Raw genomic sequence first — 25425 nt, 5'->3', positions numbered from 1 at the left:
TATCTATTTATAAAGGGACATAACTCGAGAACGATGAAAGTGACGCCATCCAAATTCCAATTAAATCTGTGTTTGGTGATATTAAGCATTGTGTATAAGTTTCATAACATTTAGTTAAAGCAAACTAAAGATAGAGAACGGAAACTAATTTTGGGATGTACGGACGTACGTACGTACGGACGGACGTGCAGACGGGCAAGGGTAAAACTTAATTACAAATTTATAGAATATCTTATATATTCTATTATGGTTCGATATTTCATTAAAAGTGAATAATATGAGAAAGAGTTCCTTCGATATCATATAAAATTTATACGATATATGTCATAAACAATATTAAATATAATTCATAACATATCCTAAATAATTTATAACATATCTTAAAATGTCCAGAATCAGTAAACTTAAAAATGTCGCATAATAAAATGCTAAAATGAGTAAATGTGTTTAAAGTATAAATGTAGCTATCATTGAATTTGTACAAAAATTGCACAAATCTTTATATTTACCTCAATCAAAGGATCAAAAGTAATATTGGTTTCTGAACCAGTTCTATCAAACTCTTCCCCAAACACATTACTAGACAGACGAGAGTTGTAAGGAATCCATTCAAAATTGTTTTCACTGTACAAAACCCTAAAATCATTTTAGATAATCCAATCAAATACAAATACAATAATAATTAAAATAATAAGTACAGAATTGTTTTTAAATTATAGCACCTTTGAACAACAATTTAAATATATTCCTAAAGGCGTTAGCAGAAATCTTTGTTTCACATATGATAAATGTTGTCAGTGTACAACTGAAAAGGCCGACTACACAAAACTTAATTCCTTTTGTCGGTCAAATACGGGGGGAAATTAAACTTTTTTTCAGATGCTATTTCTTGATCATTAAGATGCTTCTATTGAGTTTCGCTTTTTTCGATGAAGATTAATGTTAATGTTAACTCCAGACTGTATGTAGAAGTGAACTGCAAAACAATAAGTCCATCTATCAGTAAAATACTGAAAAAAAATATATTTTCCAAATTTGGATTTATAAGTTGTTCATTAAAAATCTTCTGTCAAAGTTTTTATGAAGGTTTGATAAAGTTATTGGTGTTTTAAAAAAACGTTAACTACAGACTGAACCTAAATTTTGATGACGCTCAGAACGCAAATGACAATAGAATGTAGGATCTCTGCATTTTGCTTCCACGACTCTCGTCGTTAGCGAGATAAAAAAAAAGGTAACATACAGAAAATCTTCCTGTATTTTATACTCTGACATTTTGGAAGGAGAAATAAACCTTTGTCTCATGTCATGTCCAAATTTTAAATATATTAAGCAGAAAAGTCCACGAATTGGTATGAGAAAACATCTAATCCACTAAAATCAAAAGCTAAAATAGCAGATGCACAATTTCATGTCCTGTTGAAGAATTTGTGCAAGTTTGGTTTAATTCTGACAGTCACTTTTAAGGAATTGCAGGTGAACAAAGTGAAATGTTGGAAAACAACTACACTAGACAACAGAACTGATCCCTATGCTCTGCTGTCAGGGAATGCAAAAATATTCGATGAATCAGTATTAGGTAAAGAATTTATCATTAGGATCAAAACAAGAAGTCAAATATATTCCATTACATTTCAGTATTCATAATACTATATCCATGTTTATTAAAATCTACATAAAGTTCTGATATCTGACTTATTATTTGAAGTATTTCAAGGTACTTATGCTTTCTTTAAAAATGTTCTTCAATAATCAAACAAAATTATATCGGCATAGAGTGAAAATGAATAATTTTGGGGAAAAGTTTTCCTGCATTCAATCGGTCAGTATTAAAATAATAGTGATAAGTATAATTAACCTTTGTTTAAAATACACTTTTAACTTAAATGAACTATATATTTCACTTTTTAACATGAGTTGAAGTGTCCAGGTAAACTCTGATCCTATTAATTTACTTCTGATAAATATATTTTAATTTCACTATTAAGGGTGGATTTTATATTCTGAGACTGTCTCATTTTCTCAAGAGTAGATTTTTTTAAGAATATTGCAAAAAACTAAAATTTTAGCTCAAAATGTTATAATTTTATCAATATTCAAAAACTTACCAAAGTTTTCTTTTTTCATCTATATTTCTTCTTTCTGAACATTGATGCAAAAGAACAAAAGCTCAGGCAAAAATATCTCTGCACTTGTTAAAATATATTTCAAGGACAAGAGATAATCCCAAATGAGCAATCATTTTTATTCAGCTGTACAATCTTCATCAGTCCTGAAGCAATAAAAAGAATCATAAGATAAAATTTTAGCTTGAATCAATAAGTAACTTAAAGGAGAGCTAAAATTTTAGCTGGTTCCATTTCAGACCAAAAGCTAAAATTTTAGCTTCCATCATGTCCATTATGATAAAATTTTAGCTTTGCAGAAAAATGATAAAATTTTAGCATTATTAACAGAACATAATATTGCAAAGAAAGATATAAATTTAGCATAAAAGTTATAGATATTATAACATCGATGATGGAATTACTCCTGTTAACCTTGAGATTAATTGATTTTTGGTTCCTTTATGTTCAGTGGTAAATAACACATGCATTTTGAAGACAAGAACAAATTAACAGACAAAAGATAGGTCCTGTAATAGGACTCAATAGGGATGAAATTTGAACTATCACTGGCTGGTAAATTGGACAGACCATATGGTAAGAAATTTGACCTTTCAAAAACCCACCTATGCACCACTCATCAAGAAATAAATGGTGAAAAATTCCTCACGGTTATTTGCATAAACAAACAAGTGACTAAATGAGTAACTAGACATCAGGTCATATTCATGTACTGACTCACTGACATTAATTCTGAACAATTCCTCATGATTATTGGTATGAACAAACAAAACAAGTGGCTATTTGAGAAACTGCACACAAAGTCATATACTGACTCACAGACATTAACAGTAATAAATGCTGAACAATTCCTCATGGTTATTAGTATAAACAAACAAGTGGCTATATGAGAAACTGGACATATGGTCATACAATGATTCATAGACATTACTAGTAATAAATGCTGCACAATTCCACATGGTTAATGGTATTAACAAACAAGTGGCTATATGAGTAACTGGACATCAGGTCATACACTGACCCATAGACATTAACAGTAATAAATGCTGAACAATTCCATATGGTTATTAGTATAAACAAACAAGTGGCTATATGAGTAACTGGACATAATGTCATACATTGACATACAGACATAAACAGTAATAAATGCTGAACAATTCCTCATGGTTATTGGTAAAAACAAACAAGTGGCTATATAAGTAACTGGACATAAGGTCATACACTGACTCACAGACATTAACAGTAATAAATGCAAAACAATTCCTCATGGCTATTGTTATAAACAACCAAGTGGCTATATGAGAAACTGAAGAAAGGTCATATACTGACTTTCAGACATTAACAGTAATAAATGCTGAACAATTCCTCATGGTTATTGGTATAAACAAACAAGTGGCTTTATGAGTAATTGGAATAAAGGTCATACACTGACTCACAGACATTAACAGTAATAAATGTGGAACAATTCCACATGGATATTGCTATAAACAAACAAGTGGCTATATGAGAAACTGGACATAAGGTCATACACTGACTCATAGACAATAACAGTATTAAATGCTGAACAATTCCTCCCGGTTATTGGTATAAACAACAAAGTGGTTATATGAGAAACTGGACAAAAGGTCACACACTGTTTCATAGACATTAACAGTAATAAATGTGGAACAATTCCTCATGGTTATTGGTAAAAACAACCAAGTGGCTATATGAGTAACTGGACATATGGTCATACACTGATTCATAGACAAACAGTCATATATGCTGAACCATTCCTAATGGTTATTGGTATAAAGGAAGAAAGGGCTATATGAAAAACTGGACATATGGTCATTCACTGATTCATGGACATTAACAGTTATAAATGTGGAACAATTCCACATTGATATTGGTATAAACAAACAAGTAGCTATATGAGAAACTGGACATAAGGTCATACACTGATTCATAGACATTAACAGTAATAAATGCTGAACAATTCCTCATGGTTATTGGTATAAACAAACAAGTGGCTATATGAGTAACTGGACATAATGTCATACATTGACATACAGACATTAACAGTAATAAATGCTGAACAATTCCTCATGGTTATTGGTATAAACAACAAAGTGGCTATATGAGTAACTGGACATCAGGTCATACACTGACCCATAGACATTAACAGTAATAAATGCTGAACAAATCCATATGGTTATTAGTATAAACAAACAAGTGGCTATATGAGTAACTGGACATAATGTCATACATTGACATACAGACATTAACAGTAATAAATGCTGAACAATTCCTCATGGTTATTGGTAAAAACAAACAAGTGGCTATATAAGTAACTGGACATAAGGTCATACACTGACTCACAGACATTAACAGTAATAAATGCAAAACAATTCCTCATGGCTATTGTTATAAACAACCAAGTGGCTATATGAGAAACTGAAGAAAGGTCATATACTGACTTTCAGACATCAACAGTAATAAATGCTGAACAATTCATCATGGAAAGGTATAAACAAACAAGTGGCTTTATAAGTAATTGGACTAAAGGTCATACACTGACTCATAGACAATAACAGTATTAAATGCTGAACAATTCCTCCTGGTTATTGGTATAAACAACAAAGTGGTTATATGAGAAACTGGACAAAAGGTCATACACTGTTTCATAGACATTAACAGTAATAAATGTGGAACAATTCCACATGGTTATTGGTATAAACAACCAAGTGGCCATATGAGTAACTGGACATATGGTCATACATTGATTCATAGACAAACAGTCATACATGCTGAACCATTCCTAATGGTTATTGGTATAAAGGAAGAAGGGGCTATATGAAAAACTGGACATATGGTCATACACTGATTCATAGACATTAACAGTAATAAATGCTGAACAATTCCTAATGGTTATTGGTATAAACAAACAAGTGGCTATATGAGTAACTGGACATAATGTCATACATTGACATACAGACATTAACATAAATAAATGCTGAAAAATTCCTCATGGTTATTGGTATAAACAACAAAGTGGCTATATGAGTAACTGGACATGAGGTCATACACTGACTTACAGACATTAACAGTAATAAATGCTGAACAATTCCTCATGGTTATTGGTAAAAACAACCAAGTGGCTATATGAGTAACTGGACATATGGTCATACACTGATTCATAGACAAACAGTCATACATGCTGAACCATTCCTAATGGTTATTGGTATAAAGGAAGAATGGGCTATATGAAAAACTGGATATATGGTCATACACTGATTCATAGACATTAACAGAAATAAATGCTGAACAATTCCTAATGGTTATTGGTATAAACAAACAAGTGGCTATATGAGTAACTGGACATAATGTCATACATTGACATACAGACATTAACAGTAATAAATGCTGAACAATTCCTCATGGTTATTGGTATAAACAACAAAGTGGCTATATGAGTAACTGGACATGAGGTCATACACTGACTTACAGACATTAACAGTAATAAATGCTGAACAATTCCTCATGGTTATTGGTAAAAACAACCAAGTGGCTATATGAGTAACTGGACATATGGTCATACACTGATTCATAGACAAACAGTCATACATGCTGAACCATTCCTAATGGTTATTGGTATAAAGGAAGAATGGGCTATATGAAAAACTGGACATATGGTCATACACTGATTCATAGACATTAACAGAAATAAATGCTGAACAAATCCACATGGTTATTGGTATAAACAAACAAGTGGCTATATGAGTAACTGGACATGAGGTCATACATTGACATACAGACATGATAGACATTAACAGTAATAAATGCTGAATTAATTCCTCATGGTTATTGGTATAAACAAACAAGTGGCTGCTATAAGAGTAACTGGACATAAAAGATGTGTAAAGATGTTAATATCAGTGTCTATACACCTGCCTCATGAAAGTGCAGTAATTCCGATTACATTTATGGCCCCAGTTCTCATGTTTTAAAAGGAGACCTTAACATCGTTCGTGACCGAGAGTTGAAATCATTCCTCAGTAACGGACCTAAATATCGTCCCCAGTCAATTATTAATTGAAATGAGTGTCGTAACATCATCCACTACTCACTCCGTACTTACTGCTCTAAATAGATAAAACGAGAAAAAGCTGACAAGAAATCATTAGATTCTTTTTTTAATTCGGTAATGAACATCATGAACATTGTTGATATATGTATTCAACATTTTCAAGATCATTTTACTCCTAACAACAACCATAATAGCCCAGTTTCTCGTATCAAACATAATCTAAAAGAACTCGCCAAGGAATTTGTTTTTGTCCCGGCTGATTAGGCTGCTAACAATATCATTATTGTTTGACGTAAATTTTATATTGAGGTAAAAAAAAACGTTCTACAAAAGGAAATCAGGAATTCACCAACATTCCAACTGACTCCATTTTCGGAAAATGACATCTGTAACAAACATAAACTTTTAGCAACCTCTTTACAAGCAGAACCAAATACAATGAAAGTTCCAACTATGTACTGGCTTCCCAAGCTGCACAAAACTCCTTACAAATATAGATTTATTTCGTCTTCAAGCCATTGTTCCACTACTAAATTATCTATTCTACTTACTAGTACACTTGGTACAATCAAAAACCTGGTAATAAATTGTTCAAATAAGGCCTTTGAAAATAGTGGAATTAATTACTTTTGGAGTGTCAAAAATTCGTTGGAAGTACTTGATAAATTGCATGCTTATATTGGTGATTTCGAATCTGTTCAAAGTTTTGATTTTTCTACCCTATATACCACTTTGCCTCGATCTAGCTTATAATCTTATTAAGAAAAAATTCACACACCTGATTAAATGGGCATTTAAAAAGTCGGAATTCGAATATATAAATGTTCAAACTCTTTTAGGTCATTTTTTAGTAACAACAAACAAAAGAACTATGTCAATTGGGCGTGCTTTGATACTATAAGTTATAACTGCCCTTGAATTTTTACTAGATAACATTTTTGTTCGCTATGGAGATTCGGTATATCGTCAAGTTATCGGAATTCCCAATGGGGACTTACTGTGCACCACTTATTGCGGACCTGTTTCTGTATTGTTATGAGTTACAATTTATGACTAATATCAGCAAAGACCCATCGAAACAACATCTGATTCAAAAATTTAATAACACTTTTAGATATTTAGATGATATATTGGCTCTCAATAATGACGACTTCAGTATGTACACTAAAGAGATTTATTCTACCGAACTGACTTTAAATAAAGCTAATACTGACAATGAACACTGCCCTTTCCTGGATCTTGATATCTTTATCTTTAATGGGAAGCTTAATACCAAAATTTATGATAAAAGAGATGATTTTTTATTTCCTATTGTTAATTATCCATTTTTAGATGGTGACGTTCCCTTGTCACCATCTTATGGTGTTTATATATCTCAACTTGTTTGTTATACTTGTGTATGTAACAACATATTTGATTTCAACGAAAGAAATCTCTGTATTACTGAAAAATTATTACACCAGGGTTTTGGATATCACAAACTAGTCAAAACATTTACTAAATTTTATCATCGGTACAAGGACATCATTCCTAAATATAAATCAACATGCAGACATCTAATTATACGTTCAGGTATTTCACATCCAATATTTTATGGTAATATTCTTTACAAAGCACAAAAATGTCGGCATTCACCTCAAAAGCTAACCAAACCTTTAAACAGACTTATTCGGAAAGGATATAGTTATGATACTGTTGTCAGGTCATTAAGGATTGCATATTTTGGTATTATTATTTATTCACTCATAGGGTCTTTGCATCGGAAATAAACACATTTATTCTAAAACCAGTTGTTGATACAGGTTATGTTCTTCTCATATATTTTATGATGGTATGATACTAAACTCCTAACGGGAGGGATTGTACTTGATATTCATATGATGAAGACATAATCTTTCAATCAGTTTAATTGAGGTCTGGAGCTGGCATGTCAGTAACTGCTAGTAGTCCTTTGTTAATTTATGTATTATTGTCATTTTGCTTAGTTTCTTTTGTTACCTATTCTGACATCGGACTCGGACTTCTTTTAAACAGATTTTACTGTGCGTATTGCTATGTGTTTCTTTATTCTACATTGGCTAGAGGTACATGTATAGGGGGAGGGTTGAGATCTCACAAAACATGTTTAATCCGGCACATTTTACCGCCTGTCCCAAGTCAGGAGCCTCTGGCCTTTGTTAGTCTTGTATGTTTTTTTAAATTTTAGTTCATTTATATCTTTTGGAGTTTAGTGTGACGTCCATTTTCACTGAACTAGTACACAATTTATTAAGGGGCCAGCTGAGGACCACCTCCGGGTCAGAGCATGAAGAATTTTTTGGCAGGCCACTTACCCAAGGGAAAGTGATGAAAAAAATACACTTTCCCCATGTGCAAATCCACTATCCCCAGTTGAGACCCGCAAAGCGGGTGGAATTTGTTAGGGGGGTTTGGGGCCATGCTCCCCCCCCTGAAAATTTTGAAATTTAAGATGCAAAGTCCTGCAATCTGAGCATACTTTTAAGGGTTTAACTATCAACTGATTATGATAATTTTGTGTGACTTTTTAAAATTTATATACTATAAGCAATAGACAATCCATATTATGTGTATGGAATTATAATTAAACAGGTGAGACATTTCAGCGTTGCACTCTTGCACTTGAAATGTCAAAGTATCTATGCAAGCTCATTTTATGAGTGTCTGCAATATTTACAAACTGGTTCCCGTGCTACGAACCGGATATCGTAAATTAAAACCAGTCCGCTAACGATCTAACTAAATACCAAAATGGCACATGTGTAAATCGCGTAAAAATGTGATGAAATCATGGAAATTCGATGCTCAGATGATCTTACAGAAGTACTTTGACATTTAAACAAGTAATAGGGACAAATTATTTTATTTATTTACCGAAAAACGACTTTCCCGAGGGGATATTAGCAACTGCAATGTCACTTTCCTGTGTAATAATTTACTTTCCCCGGGAAACGGGAAATGGTAATGTTTATGCCCTGTGGGTGCGGGATTTTCTCGCTGCGTTGAAGACCCATTGGTGGCCTTCGGCTGTTGTTTGCTCTTTGGTTGGGTTGTTGTCTCTTTGACATATTCCCCATTTCAATTCTCAATTTTATTTTATAAGGTCATACACTGCCTCACAGACATTAACAGTAATAAATGTGGAACAATTCCACATGGTTATTGGTATAAACAACCAAGTGGTTATATGACAAACTGAAGAAAGGTCATATACTGACTTACAGGCATTAACAGTAATAAATGCTGAACAATTCATCATGGTTATTGGTATAAACAAACAAGTGGCTATATGAGTAACTGGACATAAGGTCATACACTGACTTACAGACATTAACAGTAATAAATGCTAAACAATTCCTCATGGTTATTGGTATAAACAAACAAGTGGCTATATGAGAAACTGGACATATGGTCATACAAACGTGTACACTGACTCACAGACATTAACAGTAATAAATGTGGAACAATTCCACATGGTTATTGGTATAAACAAACAAATGGCTATATGAGTAACTGGACATAAGGTCATACACTGACTCATAGACATTAACAGTAACAAATGCTGAACAATTCCTCATTTTTAATGGTACATGTACATGATGTATGAACAAACAAATGGCTATATGAGAAACTGGACATATGGTCATACACTGACTGACAGACATTAGCAGTAATAAATGCAAAACAATTCCTCATGGTTATTGGTATAAACAACAAAGTGGCTACATGAGTAACTGGACATAAGGTCATACACTGACTCATAGAAATTAACAGTATTAAATGCTGAACAATTCCTCATTGTTAATGGTATGAACAAACAAATAAAATTGGGAATGGAAATGGGGAATGTGTCAAAGTGACAACAACCCGACCATAGATCCTCATGGTTATTGGTACAAAACAAACAAGTGGTTATATGAGTAACTGGACATCAGGTTATATACTGACTCATGGACATTAACAGTAATAAATGCTAAACAATTCCTCATGGTTTTTGGTATGAACAAACAAGTGGCTATATGAAAAACTAAAGAAAGGTCGTATACTTACTCGCAGACACTAACAGTTATAAATGCTGAAAAATTCCTCATGGTTATTGGTATGAACAACCAAGTGACTACATGTGTATGCATGTGATATGAGAAACTGGACATATGGTCATACACTGACTCACAGACATTAACAGTAATAAATGCTAAACAATTCCTCATGGTTTTTGGTAAAAACAAACTTGTAAAGTGATTCAATATTATCGATAATTGCTGTACTCGTGTTATTTGGCATACATGTATTATGTTCTGTTTTACGTCTTATTTTGTACTCGTTTAAAAAGGGGGACGCGGATTGCGTAAGTCAATATAAAAGCATGTGTTTGACTTTTTAAACTCTTTTCTTTGTAACTTGATTAAAATTTATTTTTTAATCTAAATTTTCATTAGCATTTGTTGAAACGTAATTAAATAATGCAATCAATCGTCTATCTTGATCAAGTGTTCTGTCAGGTGTGTCGATCTACCTGTACAAGTGATTAGCCATCTGTAACCGGATATCCCTCAGGGCTCAAGGAGGATCCTTTGGATTATAATACAAAAAGCCTAAGGGTTATGAAATTACATGCAATTGATTATAATTGCTAAGAAAAATGGCCGCGGCAGAGAAACGAAAATAAATTTTGACAATGGCGGGGATCATTTGACGATGGCGGAAGATAATTTAAAGATGATTATGGAGGGGGTTATTTGATGGTGGTGGACGATATTTTAACGATGGCGGTGAGCCATAATAAAACAGGTCATGGAGATCCCTGAGTACAAATCCTTGAAGTAACTATTTCATTACAATTTAATATATTAAATATAGTGTTATTTTCAAAGAAAAGAAATCGTTATCATCATAATTGCTTATTGTATTTCAATAATATGCACATAATAGTTGTTTATGCATTCATCAAAAGAATAAAACCGTAGAGTTCGCGAAAATGGTCGGTCCTGTCGGTCAAAATGAGGCTCGGACCAGTATTTTGAAGGCTAGTGCCAGTCCCGATGACCAATGTAAAAACAGCCGTTGTAGTGCATATTTCGGCACTTTTTTTACATTGGTTATCAGTGTACCGCAAATGTTTCCAATAAGTGTTTACATCGGTTATCAGATGTACCCGCTGCCAATTTCCGGTACTGATTTAGGGATTTATTATAAACAAACCAAAGCGGCGATCTACACATGGCCTACTAAATTTGTTCATAGAGCCATCCCTGGCAAACAATCGGCGATTGAACCCTACAATGGAGCAAACAAATACTGTAACAGCCAAAAAAGTGATTCAGATGATGAAATGGATAGTGAAGATGACTATAAATAAGAACAATCAGAAGACCTGAACTGGTCCTTCATTGTTAATTTGCCTGTGGGTGAATAATATTAACATGATTAATAAAGTTATTATTCGATAAAATATGTTATTAATTTTATTTCAGGATAAAATTGACAGATTTTGTAGGACTGGCTAAAATTTTGTAGGAATGACAAATAATCATGCTTTGTAGGTCCCATTACCGACGGGTCAAAAGTTTTTTGCGAACTCTGAAACCGTACTCTGCTTGGGTCAAAGCTAGGGTCATAAATGCTTGTAAATGATAATTGAAACCATACTACGTTTACTATGTTTTTCTTACGTGCATTGTTACTTCTCTTTTGCAGTTTTTTTTTTTTAGAAATTTAGATGCTCATGATGACGAATACCATTACATCTTTAATTGCTAAGCTTTTTGATGTGGTATGATTGCCAATGAGACAACTCTTCACAAGAAACCAAATGACACAGAAATGACAAATGTAAACAATTCAAACAAGAATTATGTCTGTAATTGTATATTGAAATAATGATCTGTATTCCTTCATGCACATGGTTAAATCTTTGTACATACTATGTTTTCTATATCTTTGCTATTTATTAATCCTCTCGATGTTTTAGACATACACTTGCCAATACCGTTAACAATAAACCTGTACACGTGTCATAATTAATTACTTAATCAAACTATGGGTTGTAAACACCCAGGCATGAATCTTGACTTATCACTACTTATCTTTTAAAACAGTGACTGTATTTACCAGAAAAAAAAAATGTCAAAAACAGTTACTTTAGTCAATAACATTGACGTCACAGAAATGATGATACTTATACTTCTTTCTGCTTTATTTCACCCAAAAAAAAAAACAAGATACATTTCTAAGGTTTTCATAAGTATTCATTTAATAGGCTTTAATTCAGTACAGTTTCATTCTTTTATTCATAATTGGGGCGACTTGGAAGACGTACATTCAACGGGATTGCATCCATTTTCATAAGTGGGGCGAGTTGACATGACTTATTTCATCGTGATTTTTCTATTTTTCATAAGTGGGGCGAGTTGGCAGACCTATATTCAGCAGGATTTTAACCCTCAGGTTCATACCTATATTTTTCTATTTTTCATAAGTGGGGCGAGTTGGCAGACCTATATTCAGCAGGATTTTAAGCCTTTTCATAAGTGGGCGAGTTGGTAAACAAGACTGGGGCGATTTTTAAAAAGTGGGGCTAGTTGGTGGAAAAGTGGGGCGAGTTGTCATAGATTCTACAATGCCATGCATATCAAATAAAACTGTAATCATCAAACTTAGTTTTTATTGCATAAGACATATTTTCCCAAATTATCATACAGGTTTACAAAAGGAAAAAACAAAGACAACCCAAAAAATGTATGACTAAATAAACAAATATACTACACATAAATCTCCGTTATTCAACACATTGTTTGTTACAATAAAACCATAAATGCCTCCAAAGTAATTTATTAAAAAATGTCCTTTCATATGAAATATACAGAAGAAATGGACTTGAAATTGCCGGTTTTTGCCATGTACTGTACTGTGAGTGTACACTGATTTACACAAATACAGTAATATACGGAAATATACATTAAAAAAAGTTGGAACGGTTTGGAACGAATCGGACTTGGAACGAATTGACTAGCATTCACATGATGTATCATGATAACATACCTTTGTACATGAACAGCTCTATGAGTGACATGGTTTTTTGCGCCAAGCAACCTACCGGAAGTATCAGAATTTCCAAATCGTACCGGTCGGTATTAGTCAAGTCGCCACAAACGAAGTCGTCCTTTTACGAGGGTCGTAACGGTGGAATCTTCATGACGAATAACGAAAAAATCTTGTCACGTCAATTCGTTCCAATTCCGATTGGTTCCAAACCAGTTCGTCCCAGATTTGGTCAATTCGTACCAAGTCAATGGTCAATTCGTTCCAACTGATTTAGTTCATTATTAATCAGACATAACAATTTGTTTCAACTTTTTTTAATGTATATTTCCATATATTACTGTGTTTGTGTAAAACAGTGTACAGTACATGGCAAAAACCGGCAATTTCAAGTATATATATATATCCTCGTCTCATGGGTTTTCGTGCTATTAAGAATGTATTGTGACGTCACAATTTCCATTGAAAAAGCATGCATGATACGAATTCATATGACGTACGAAAACATATGATCTGACCATAATTTGACGAATCACGTTAAAATTTTTAACTAATATGATACTAACTGTAGCGGAAAATTACTGGTCGACGCCTGACGGTAAATGGCATTCCTACCCCCTTTTACGAGAAAGACAACTCAAACACCATTTAAGAGTTTGGCAAGTCGCTCGCTCAAAAAATATGTATAAGCTAGGTTTGCTTGTTAACATCAATCTTGCCATGGCTTTGTAAATTGTTCGTTTCTGAGGTTTTCTAGTTTTGGACTACACTGGGAGATATACTGTATCAACTTATTTCACCAGTTTACCATGACTATTCCAGGGGGCGGATCAAGCCATTTTTAAAAAGGGGGATTCCCAACTCAGGATAAAAAAAGGGGGGGAGTAATCCAATCTAACACAATTGATACAAGTACATGTACCTTGCAGACATTTATAGTACATGTATTCTGCCGACGTTAATTGCATTGTGCAGATGTAAATAGCATTGTCAGCTGCCCAACTTAGTACATGTATTATTTAATAGCTAGACTACTCTATAAACTGTTTACATTTATGGCTATTGTTGAAAGCTGATGGATGACCCCTCTGAACTATATAAGGTCCAGCTTTGGACTCGAACAGCAGATTCCGACACACAGGAGATTCGGCCAAGGTCTCCCCCCTCGTGGGTAGGCTGGAATTAATCAGGACCGAACAGTTATACCGCTATACGATCACGTGTTCATGTGACAATTCGCTAACACCAGAATTCGTCAGATCACGGCCAGTGTCACAGTGCAAAACAATTATTGAACTTTCGAACTAGTTATCTTTAGAAACTTTGTAAATTATGTAATAAATTATAATTGTCTTAGACTTCTTTACATAAGTCTATTTTTGGTGCAGGATCGACTTGGATTCAAGCTAAAACAACGCAAAGGAATATAAAACGTAAGAACTAAGTTACTTTCATTTTTTCTTTATGGACAATCAAGATGATATTTCTATGTCAGCGCAAAAAGTAGAAATGGCTTTTCAAGGGATGGCACACATGTTAAGTAAAGTTTTTAATTTTAAAGGAAGTGAGGCCGTATATTTAAAAGGCTTAAAATCTAAAGTTTGTTCACGAGATGTGGTTCGCAGGAAATTTTGTATTCGAGTATTTTTAGGTATTGTACGTCAATTTAAGAATTTATGAATACACATTTTTTAAAAGAATTAAAGGTAGTTTGTTTTGGTTATTTTTATATATAGAATAATACATGGCAAAATCCGTATCGCATGCTGTATCACCACGAGAAACCAATATCAGTCCCGAGGGCCGAATGTCCCGAGGGCTGATATTGGTCGAGTGGTGATACAGCATGCGATACGGATTTTGCCATGTATTATTCTGTTTATCATATATTTTAATAGAATCAGATTCATGGGATATCCATTTTTTTTAAATCGTCCGAAATTATAAGCTAGAAAAGAACATAATGATTTTCCTGTATTTTTCCAGCTGACTTGGTTTTTTATAGACTTCCTTATTTGCTTAATATCCACATTGTAATATCCCCTATAACCTTATTACATTCTCAATATACGTTAAAGACCATGTATTAAAATGCATCCACCAACGATACTGTCCTATTATTTCAACTAAAATTAATATTTATCAAATAAATATCGTAAGATGTAGAAATGTTTAAAGTTTCACAATGTTAATTTGGCGATGATATTATTCATGATCATTTTAATTTTCTGACGAGGTGAACAGCAAGAAAAATATTCCTTGAAAAGTTTGCTATATATATATATATTCTAACACAATTAAAATTTGCATTTGTGTTTAATCCATCAGGTAATGAAAGCAAACTTCACGAAAATTATGACCAAATAAACAATAAAACTTCAGATATTTCTACATATTATTGTGTCTTTTTTTTTTTTTTTTTTATAAAAATCGCTCGTAAAGTTACTGGGTAATAATTTTTGGAATAATATCGATTTTAGTTCAAATGATAGGACATTTTTTTTAGTGGGAACTCATTTTTTTTCCTATGCCAGGAAATACAGCAACTGGACGTCATATGTCAAACGTTGACGTCATTCGAATTATGACGTCACGCCAGGTATGCGATACGGGTTTTGCTATGCGATACGGGTTTAGCTATGCGATACGGAATATGCGATACAGGGTAGGTGATACAGACTGGAAAAAGAACCTTTATTAGATATACAAAATTGCTGTATTTTGTACTAAATATATGATAAATGAAGTTATCTAATAGATAGGATAAATTATATATATATGATTCTTAAAAATAAAACGTTTTTTCGAAAGTTTGAAGAAGCTAGTTTTTCGTTTGGAGTAAATATGCCCCAAAAAAAACACAACTAAAATGTCTGATACTATAGCATTTTTTTTCGTATTTAATGGTGGTTTTTGGTGTTGTTTTTTTGGAGATGCATTCAATTATTTTAGAAAATATATATGAGCTTCAAATCTATGTCCAGCCTCAGATCTATGTCCTTTCCGCAAATCTATGTCCTTTTTAATATTGCGTCATAGACGTTCCAAATTTATGTCCTTTATTGTCTCAGATCTATGTCTCTTATTGTCTCAAATCTATGTCCTGTATTGTATCAAATCTATGTCCTTTATTAACTCAAATCTATGGCCATTTTTTCTCAAATCTATGTCCTTCATCGAAATGTGGTGACGTAAGACAAAGCAAGACGTCAAGTATATGACGTCACTGCAAAAAGGAATGATGGCGGAGCAGGACACAATTCCAAATGAGGGATATGTTATATCTAGTAAGCGGAAAAAGGGTATTTCAAAGGATCCAAATCCAGAAGCGTTTTGGGCGGATATGCCTCACATTATACAGATTGCTAAAACCAAAGAAGAATATCAAAACTGGGGAGCAAAGAAAATTGTTGACGAATTGAAGGTACCGTTTTCGGATAGAATGATAAAAAAGTTTTTGTCGCTTTACTTTTATGACCAAGAATCTAAATGTATATACAAGAAATCTCAAGACTTAAATAGCAATCATAGGAAATGTTTGGACAAAGAGTAACTGATTGATATGATAAGCAAAAACCACATTAAGGACCACAGAAAATATAAAGCAATTTATGACTGTTTAAGAAGTACAATATTTCCTGTTGTCAGAGAAAACTAAATAGATATCAGCTAAGACCAAAAAGTTAATATATGTGCCATTGTGATTCACAAATTCTTCAATTAAAAAACTGATAAAACACAATTTATTTTTAGCGATTTAAAATCATTTTTTGTTATTTACTGTAATACTTTTCTGTCTATGAAGAAATAACATCAAAAATGTGGTGCACACTGAATAACACACATAGCGGGTTATTTTAATGTGTGCACCACATTTTTGATTTTACATCAAAAATATTACAGTTAAATAGGTGTCTGTGTTTATAGCTTACGATACAATATAGGTTTTAATTCATTGTTGAAGGACGTATGTATCTTAAGTTGCTTGTATACAGATGTCATTTTGTCTCAGGTTGTTTATTAACTTATATTTCCTATTTGTTATCAAGACGTAATGAGTAAAGGGAAGTAACGATAATTACTACAGAACAATTAAACACTGGATCAAGAAAAGCAAACAATTTGAAAATGTTGTAGTTTTACAATAAAATGTAAATCATACAATAATTACACACACATGTAAAATTTTTGAGCACACACATGGAGAACACATCCCAAATTAACAATGAACTATGGGAAAAGACTTCAAGTTATAAAACAAAAATCCTATAAGGCATTACTTATTGGACGGGCATAAATTTACGCACGGCGAAACAAACTGGATAAAGATTTAAGAAAAGGACACAGATTTGAGGCAGTATCATTTTTAACGGACATAGATTAGCGATTGACGTCACGATGGGGCACAGATTTGAGAAACGGACACAGATTTGAGGCCGTACACAGATCTGAGGTTTACATATATCTTACGTAAAATAAGTAGAGCACCGGTATGTATGAAGGTTGATTTAGAACCTTTGGTAGATGAAGTTAAGGGTACATTGTGGGTACATATGTTTGCGATGTTATAGCCATTGCCGATTATGGTTTACGCAGTTGGGTAGTGTTTACGCACGTTATTTAGAGAAAACAAATAGTCTATAATTTTAGATTCCAACCCTTCTTCGGATGATTAACATAAGTGATGTTAGTAATTAAATGGTGCAGGTTGTTTTAAGGTGTTAGATTACGCCTAATTTACATAATGTTAATAGATAAAGAGAAGTATCTTCAGAAAATAGCACATTAAAGATAAAAATTTATATGTTTTGCCCTAAGGGATTTACAACTTTAGATTGTTTTAGTGTTTATGATGAAAGTTAAGTTGTAAACGAATTAGAATGAATAAAATATGACCGGACTATTTTGACTGTGCAGTGTAAAAATAGTTTTTAAACAACACTATTAGTAAGTCAATTGTTTTAATGTATTTCAATATTTTGCATATATTATTCTAGACTTTGTCGTCAATTTAGACATAAGTGTTTTACACAGATTAAGTGTCATAATCTTGGACAAAGGACGGAATTTCATGAAGTCTTTTCATTTAAATATTTATGTCATGGTAAGTTCTTGCCGGACTGCTAAAATAAAAGTTTAAGGAGCGAAATATTCCTTCTTGATTTCAATATAGTCGGAACGCTATTTTACCAGGCTAAAAAATCTCAACATATACATTTAGTCATATTGAAATGTATAAAAAGATAGGCAGTAGGTTGCTGAAGTTTTAAAGCAAATAAAAAAAATATATATAAAAAAGAAAGGAAAGATTATGATGAGGAAACTATATACAATTTTTGGAAAAATGTAATAGATAACGGAGAAAGACATTATTTTCGCAACACGATGTTGTTGTCAAATATAAAATATAGAGTCAGTAACAGATTGCGCAAGACGTAGTTAAAATTTTATCAGTGGAATCTTAAATGTTTTTTTAAGAGTGATGATAATTAATCTGTGGTCTTTATTTAGCGTTAAGATTAATTAATGAGAAACTAAAGTTAAAGAAGTAAAAGTATTACAATTGGTAACAAAGTAACACATATAATTGAGGTCTTTCCTTTTTTTATAAGGAAAGACCTTACTGTATTTCTTCTTCTGATTATTATTAAGGTCTTTCCTTTTTCAAAAAGAGAATGTTTACGAGGTTTCGGAGGGATAACTTCTGACCGACAAAATTTTACGACTCACAGGGTGAGTTCCGGATAGGTATTAATGACACGGATACAAAATGTGAACCTGAAAGCAATATGGCTTACGGTTACGGAGGGAAATTTTGTCAAAGTTTGGCGGAACAAAAAGAATAATAATTAAAATGTCAATTGTTCTTGAACAATTGAGAGGTCTTTCCTTTTCATTATGTATAATATATGTTTAAATAAGCGTATTGAAAAGCTCTAAAACACACACAAAACCCTTAAAATATGGTCAAAAACACATAATTAGGAATTTGGGACATGACCTTGACTTTTGACCTTATGACCTTTGTCAAGGCCATTGGTCCACGATGTCATAACAAAAGACCCCATGGGTCTAGGACCTTTGGTTCATTAGTTAAAGCTTATTCTGTCTTTTCTAAAACAGATAACAGGGGTTATGCCCCTTACGGATATGTCAAATCTCTTCGGTCAAAATGCGCCTTTATGTCCCAATTATTTTTCACTATTTACTATTTCTGTAAGTATTATCGTTTTTGAGATATCCAATAAATAAGATTTAAGTTCAAAGGTCAAGGTCAACCTCTAAAAGCTTTAGAACACACTAAAAATCCTTAAAATAAGGTCAAAAACACATAATTCGCTATCTGGGACATGACTTTGACCTTTGACCTTTTGACTTTTGTCAAGGTCATTAGTCCCCAATGTCATTGCTGAAGACTCCATGGGTCTAGGACCTCTGGTTTAACAGTAAAACCTTATTTTGTCTTTTTAGAAACATAAACTAGTGGTTATACCCCTTATAGAAAGGTCAAATCTTTTCGGTCAAAATGTAACGAAGTTGCGCCTAAATGACCCAAACATTTCCCACTATTCAAAACTTCTGTAAGTATAATGGTTTCTGAGATTATCCCATAACAAGGTGTTAGGTCAAAGGTCAAGGTCAACATACAAATTTGACCTTGAGATATTTTTCAGAGTCACATCAATGGATGATGATTGTTGAAGATCCTAGGTGTCTACGAAAAGATTCAACGACTCATTGGTAGGGTTATGCCCCTATGAAAATTAACCGGTGTCGGTTGGCCACCAAAACTCAGAAACCGTAAGTTGTAGACACCTAGGATCTTCACCAATCATCATCAATTCATGTGACTTTGAAAAATTCCTCAAGGTCAAATTGGTATGTTGACCTTGACCTTTGACTTAACACCTTGTTATGAGATAATCTCAGCAACCTTAATACTTACAGAAGTGTTGAATTGTGGAAAATGTTTGGGTCATTAATGCGTAACTTTGTTACATTTTGACCGAAGAGATTTGACCTTTCTGTAAGGGGCATAACCCCTGTTTTAGGTTTCTGAAAAGACAAAATCAACTTTCACTATATAACCAAAGGTCCTAGACCCGTGGGGTCTTCATCAATGGCATTGGGGACTAATGACCTTGACAAAGGTCAAGGTCATGTCCCAGATAGCGAATTATGTGTTTTTGACCTTTTTTAAGGATTTTTTGTGTGTTTTAAAGGTTTTTAAGGTTGACCTTGACCTTTGACCTTACAACTTTTTATTGGATATCTCAAAAACGATTATACTTACAGAAATAGTAAATAGTGAAAAATGTTTAGGTGACTATGGCGCAACTTTTTTACATTTGACCGAAGAGATTTGACATATCCTTAAGGGGGATAACCCTCGTTAACGGTTTCTGAAAAGACAAAATTAGCTTTAACTCTTGAACCAAATGTCCTAGACCCATGGGGTCTTTTACAATGACATCGTGGACCAATGACCTTGACAAAGGTTATAAGGTCAAAAGTCAAGGTCATGTCCTTAATAGCGAATTTGTTGTTTTTGTCATATTTTAACGGTTTTATGTGGGTTTGAGATCTTTTCAATGCATTCTACGTCTATTAGAACATGTATTTTATATTACGAAAAGGAAAGACCTCTTTATTGTTCAAGAACAATTGACATCTTAATTTTTAGTATTTTTTTTATAGGTATCATGTAGGTGTAGGGGTTATACAAAAGGATCGAATTGAACTTATTTGATTGTAAATTTATAAATATATTTCTTATGTCTTGTGTAAATAAACATCTCTTTGTTTTTATTATGTAGGATTCTCAAAATTGTAGACGTTTTTTTCCCCTTCTGTTTTTTGTTTTAACCAGATAATTCGATATTTAAGAGAACATATTGATTATACCTAGAAATTGTTTTATTAAATTTTGCTAGGCTTGAATAACCCAGTGAACTAAAGGCGATTAAGCAAACCATCGTAATACTTTAATTGATAAATTAAAGAAATTTAAGGGGAATTGAAAACGATATTGAATTTCCAAATTGGGGAGTATGTTTATCCGTGGGCTTAAGTGCGATCATCATTGGAATAGCCATATTTTGTACTGTTAAATTATTAAGAATATATCTTGGTTAGTTAAAAAGAAAAGTGTGAGTTCTGGTTCTAATGCCATGAACGATGGGTACAAAATGGTGTCAACGCAATTGGTTGGAACAAATGTTACTGCTTCCAGAGAGATGTCTTCCTCTGCGCCATTGATCAGGGACGAAACTTAACCGAAGACCGATGTTAATAGTCTCTTTAGAAAGATGTACCTAGAGCTAGATACGTCAACAACTTAGTAATTGGACTAGAGTGTAAACCTTACAACGTTGATGACCGATTTCACTAGCAGATGATGACCGACACTTGTACAAAGAATTGCGCACTTTCCAGTAGTTGAGGAACAATATGCTATGATGGTGACGGGAAAAATATGAACAATATATACCCAAAAATTGAACTTTATGAATCATATGAACTATAAATATATATATATATATATATATATCTAGATATTGAACTTTATGAACTCTATGTATCCAGATGTTGGGCTTGCGAATTTTATTGAACTATATATGTGGTGATGGTTACCGAAAACAAGGAACTACATAATTTATAATAGCATCAATAAAGAAGGACTATCGTATTTTACCGAACTTTCGTTCTTATTGCGATGGGAGGAATTTTTATGTAACACAATGTGTGAAAGAACAATATTTACCAAGGTGTATTCAATAAACTCATCATAGATACCAGGATTGAATTTTTTTATTTACGCCAGACGCGCGTTTCGTCTACAAAAGACTCATTAGTGACGCTCGAATAGAAAAAATGTTAAAAAGGACAAATAAAGTACGAAGTTGAAGAGCATTGAGGACCAAAAATTCCTAAATGTTTTGCCAAGTACAGCTAAGGTAATCTATTCCTGAGGTAGAAAAGCCTTAGTATTTCAAAAATTCAAAGTTTTGTTAACGGTTTATAATTATGAACATATCAATGATAACTCAAGTCAACACAGAAGTGCTAACTACTGGGCTGGCGATACCCTCGGGGAATTAAAACTCCACCAGCAGTTGCATCGACCCAGTGGTTGTAAATAAACTCATCATAGATACCAGGATTAAATTTTTTTATTTACGCCAGACGCGCGTTTCGTCTACAAAAGACTCACCAGTGACGCTCGAATCAAAAAAATGTTTAAAAGGACAAGTAAAGTACGAAGTTGAAGAGCATTGAGGAATGTAACTTAATTGATATAAGTACATGTATCCTGCAGACACTTAATAACAATGTGCACGAATATTATAGTACATATACCTTGCAGACAATTAATGACAACGTCCACGGCTTAATTAACATGTATCCTGCAGATGTTAATTGCATTGTCCGATGCTTGACCTAGTACATGTATTATTCAACAACTAGACTACTTTGTAAACTATACCGACAGTTATGGGCTATTGTTGAAAGCTGATTGATGATCCCTCTGAACTATATAAGATCCATCTTTGGACTAGAACGGCAGATTCCGACAGGAGATTCCACCAAGGCCTCCCCCCTCGTGGGTAGGCTGGACTTAATCAGGACCGAACAGTTATACCGCTATACGATCACGTGTTCATGTGAGAATTCGTCAGATCACGGCCAGTGTCACAGTGAAAAACAATTATTGAACTTTCGAACTATCTTTAGAAACTTTGTAAATTACGTAATAAATTATCATTCTGTCTTAGACTTCTTTACACTACAACAGAATTATTCACATGTTATTGGTAGCGAAATTTACATTGCTATGCAGACATGATGCTTACCTAGTATCTGAATCCGATTTCTTTCAGTGTGTACATGAAGCATATAGCAAGACCACTCAATATACTTTCGGTCATTGTTGAACTGTTCCAAGTTTTAAGTTGCCGTAGTGCAGAAAATGGTCGCTCACAACTGCAAGATCATACATGCAATGATAACATAAGTAATAATATTTGTCTTATATTTGGACAGAACTGCGTAATGTGCATTCGCTTTAAGCTTGTTCGATAATTATAGAATAACTAATCGAAGAATTCAAATAGAGAAAAATATTCAACGAGTGACCGAACAACACATTAATTCACGAATGCGCGTAGCGCACGAGTTAATTATCAGTGTTGTTCGGTCACTCGTTGAATATTTTTCGATATTTGAATTCTTTGATTAGTTATTCTTTTTATTACATTGGCAAATGGCTTTTTTTAATGAAATTAATGTAGAAAATGTAAGGAACTATATCTTTTTTCTACGCATTCACAATTTGTTTTGATCCGACGTCATCGACGTCTTGACAACGCCTATTGTTGTATGACGTCAGAGAGTGAAATAACCACGTTTATTTCACATGTGAAATTATCGGTTTTTATTTGACTGGGAAATCAATGTAATTCAATGCTACCAATGTAATAATACAATTTGATCCCTCGTCCTTTAAGTAATATTCAAAGTTTTGCACCTGTTAACCTCTTGGGGTAAATCATCAGGATATAAGATGTCATTTCGAAATTTAAACAACTTTAGCTATAAATAGATTTAAAACTTTGTCCGTTAAATTTCTGAAATACCGTGGAAATAACTAAAAACAATAAAGTATTGGCAAAATGTCGTCCGGCTATCTGTTATCTAGATGTTTTGTGATGTGATTAACACTAGGAGTAATTTAAAAATGTTTATCCTGAAATGATGTTCCACGGTTTCAGATCGGTAGGTCTTTTCACCACCGAACACACCAAACACCGAAAAAGTGAATTAAAACTATATAGACTTCGACGTTATACCTTTTTGTACGCTTTGGCTATTATTTGCTTCAAGTCTAGAGAACCAGTGTATAATTCAAGATTACAATAAGACTAACTTTAGGGTCAGTTATGTGCTAGGGCTAGCATTATTCCCCCATTATAAATGCATTTTATTTAAATCTAAATGTTGAATTTACCTCTTGTTGTTGTTCACTGTTTACAAATCCAAAGAAGCGGGACCAGGTAGTACATTAACAGCTTATGACATGGAAGTTAGAGCACTGGTATAGGCTCCTCAAATTATTTGTTTTACTATGACAAGCGGGCAACGGGATTGGATAGTACAATAACCTTGAACTATTAAACTAACATATATAATATTCCCAGCAATATTAAAATTCATTCAGATCATGCATTCCTCTAAAAGTACAGTTAACTCACTCTGAGACTACTAAACATGTGTTATAGTAGTCTCAGACTCACTCGAAAATCAGATGTAAAATTAAATTCATGTTACAATTTTTGAAGAACAAACGATCGAACTATCACCAGGTTTTTAATGTTGTTATCATTCAGACATTTGATTTGTGTACGTTTATTTAGCGTAGTGAACAATTTGGTGTTGATAGTCCTGGTTGTTTTCCCATAATCTATAGATGAGGGAATTCAGAGCTGATTCAGATATAGAAGAACCAAATGCCTCTAAGTGCAGGATAATTGGATTACTACAGTAACTGATCTAAGTGATATCTTGAGATCAATATTGCCAATACATTTCAGATATATCGGTTGTATTTACATGCTATTCTGTTCAAAGTCAATGCATAGTCCCTTTCTTATTCGACAATGAGAGAAAAACCATGCTCAGTGGGCACAATAAATTAATATTCAAAGTATCAACATCAAATTCAAGGTTTTTAGGTGAGTTTGTACATGTTGTAATGTCCAGTCTTTAGTTTTCTATGTTGGGTTTTGTGTACTGTTGTTTGTCATTTTGTCGTTTTTCTTATTATTTTGCCATGGCTTGTAAGTTTGTTCACAACTCATGAATTTGAATATCCCTTTGCTGTATTTAGCTTCTCTATTACTGCCTAATAACATATCGAAAATGACAGTATAAATGGAGAAAATAAAGTTCCAATCCAAATATGAATCCATTCCTGCATGGTAACAAAAACTTAGTAATGTGTACCAGGAATAGATTACCTTAACTGTAAGGTACCATTGGCAAAATCTTTCGGAATTTTGGATCTTCAATGCTGAACAACATCTTACTTTATTTGGTATCTTGAACTTTTTGTAGTCGAGTGTCACTGATTAGACTTTTGAACACGAATCTCACGTCTGGTGTACACAATTT

At 33.2% G+C, this 25425-nt stretch overlaps 1 long non-coding RNA gene across 1 annotated transcript in view; it reads right to left on the bottom strand.

Moving 5' to 3' along the window:
- Positions 1 to 545: 545 nt before the first annotated feature.
- The window catches only part of LOC127730163 (uncharacterized), a 171790-nt gene continuing 146910 nt past the window's right edge, over positions 546 to 25425 (bottom strand). Inside the window, exon 3 of the long non-coding RNA XR_007994986.1 lies at positions 546 to 636. This is a non-coding gene — a long non-coding RNA (uncharacterized LOC127730163). The remainder of the gene's footprint in view (positions 637 to 25425) is intronic.

The sequence above is a fragment of the Mytilus californianus genome, unplaced genomic scaffold, assembly GCF_021869535.1.
Source record: "Mytilus californianus isolate M0D057914Y unplaced genomic scaffold, xbMytCali1.0.p SCAF_2, whole genome shotgun sequence".
Lineage (NCBI taxonomy): Eukaryota > Metazoa > Mollusca > Bivalvia > Mytilida > Mytilidae > Mytilus > Mytilus californianus.
The sequence above is the reverse complement of the archived record's forward strand: the minus strand, read 5'-3'. Positions and strand labels throughout refer to the sequence as shown.